Here is a 2,755-nt window from a genome sequence, read left to right as displayed (position 1 = left end):
GAAGAAAATAGAGGCCTCATTCATGAAAAGGCTTATGAGGATCAATTGACAAGTTTAGTTAGTGTTAAGCTATTGGTCAGTTTAAGTTTGGAGCTCTCTCATTATTCTCTCTCTTTCTCATTCTTGGTCACTTAGAGTTTTCTTGGAGCACTATAGCTTTGGAGAAAGGAAGGAAAAGCAAGAAAAGGAAAAGAGAGGAAAGCAAGGATTAATGAAAGAAAAGCAGGATTAAGTAGCTTCAGCAGGAATACTTGTTACACATTAATTTGTTATTGTCCTATCACTCCCCGTTTTTTATCCTGGAGAACCCTAGTAGTGACTATTGTGTTATACTTTCACCATGAAACCTATGCTCTTGCATCCCTTGAAGTTTGAAGAAACTAGTCCCCACTCCCTTCAGAACATTTCCAGAGAGTCCTTCTTAAAACCTAGTTTTTAAGATCAATGCTCTTTCCCAGTGTCTCACCCATGCCAATTTGTAGAGTTTAAAATTGTGACCTGTACCAATCGACACTACTGTTAGCCCAATACCTACGTCGCTCTACTTCTGGAAAGTTTTTATAAAAGGAAACAGAGTTTCGTGCCTAGAAACTTCTAGTGGTGATGTGTTGGATGTTCGTTTGGTTGGATAAGGGCTGCGAACTCCATATAAGGTTATTTCCCCCTTAAAAGTGGACCTTCCCAAGGAGATAAGACCGTCTTCCCCCTTGAGTGGATCTCATTCTTATCCTCCTCTCAATGAGATCCACTCAAGGGGGAAGAAGGTCTTATCTCCTTTGGAAGGTCCACTTTTAAGGGGGAAAGAGCCTTATATGGAGTTATCAAACCTTATCTGACGAAACAAACATCCAACACATCACCACTAGAAGTTTCTAGGCATGAAACTCAGTTTCCTTTTATAAAAACTTTCCAGAAGTAGACCAGTGTGGGTATTGGGCTAACAGTAGCACTGATCGGTGTGGGTCGCAATGTTAAACTTTGCAAATCAACACGAGTGAGACACTAGGAAAGAACATTGATCTTAAAAACTGGGTTTTTAGAAGGATTCTCTGGAAATATTCTGAAGGGAGTGGGGACTACTTTCTTCAAACTTCAAGGGATGCAAGAGAATAGGTTTCATGGTGAAAGTATAACATAATAGTAACTACTAGGGTTCCCTGATATCAGGAACGGGGAGTGACAGGATAGTGACAAATTATTGTGTAAAAAATTCCCCCTAAAGCATGAAGTCAGAGCTGAGAGCAATGGCTGAAATGCTTTAAGACGGAGTGAGGACTTGGAATACCAGCATCAGAAGACCTGCAACTCAAACATACATGTACATATCTGAAATCTGATAGTCATGCCTGATAAACATGAGAGGCATATAACAATACATGAATCCATGGTATAGGCGCAGCTATCCATCAAGAAAAGGATCATGTGCATGGATCCTTAGCATGGACACAACCATCCAACTGAAGGGATCATATGAAATAGATCCATGGCATGGGCACAACCATCTGCATAGAGAGGATCAAAATGAAAAGACCCACGGTATGGTCGCAGCCATTTGACTGAGCAAGATCAAAATGATACCCATGGCATGGTCACAACCATCTGTCTAAAGAATCATGTATATAATCATGAATGACTCATCACTCCTCGCAACTTGGACTTTTGTGATCTAAGCCTAGGGTCTTGCACTCCAACATGACCTGATCAAAGTACAAATTCTAACATGTGAATAGACATGCTAAAGTCGAACATGCTAGAAAATCACTTGATTACCAGCCAATGATGTGAATTGTTAACAAGCACGAGAGAAACCACCCATAATGTCAATGGCTCTCAAGGTACTATCAGTACAATTCACGAAGTGTGAATAAGGAACTGAAGTCGAACACCTGTGAAATCACTCGATCGAGGGCCAATGATGAGAACCTATCGTCAAGTGCAAATAACTTGCGATTGAGGCATGCAAGCTCTAAGGTACTAGAAAGGAGTTTCAAGATCAACTTCCTGCATAATGAGCTGAAGTTGACAGGAAGTGATCTGTCGAAGGAAGGTCATCATGGATCCTTCATTATCGACACGAAATGGGAAACACAATGAATGAGAGTAATCCAAGAATGTGACAGATGATCAGATGATGTACAGGCAAGAAGACTTCTCTTGAACATGTGGATGACGCAACTATGGATTTTGGCAGTATTTGACATCATAGGATCAGAGGTCATGGTGATGTGGCAGAGATCATATGAGAGGTTTAAAATGGATAACCCAAAACCCAGGGAGGCAAGTAACAGAGTGAGGATGTCCCAAAACCCGACACGAACAACAGATGAGTGTCAATGTTCAAGACCAACATGCTACCTCAACTGAAGAATACAATTGATGAAATACTTCCAATTTCCCCCATCATTTCTTTTGAGTACCCCAATTATTTTTGAAACACAAGCTTGAATGGGATAGCATATCCTTGTAATATAAGCCTATCCTTCAGATGGATCCTACCTAGTAAATTCTAACGGGTTGTAGGAAGGATAAGCTCGGTCTCATCATAATGAAAAGTCCTATGTCGTTTAATATTTTAATGAGTCCGAAAAAGGTGAAACTTAGAATATTTTTCATATTTAGAGAGTTTGAAAAAGATGGAAAATAAAACTCCAAGGGTCCCTTTTCATAAAGTTGTCTCTCGAACCCGAAAAGGTAGAAAACAATATTTAGGAGAACCTCCTAGTCATGTTTTACGAAGGTATACCTTTCTCGTAAA

The sequence above is a fragment of the Pinus tabuliformis genome, chromosome 1_2, assembly GCF_031772625.1.
Source record: "Pinus tabuliformis cultivar Carrire ecotype Pingquan chromosome 1_2, CPIR1, whole genome shotgun sequence".
Lineage (NCBI taxonomy): Eukaryota > Viridiplantae > Streptophyta > Pinopsida > Pinales > Pinaceae > Pinus > Pinus tabuliformis.
The sequence above is the reverse complement of the archived record's forward strand: the minus strand, read 5'-3'. Positions refer to the sequence as shown.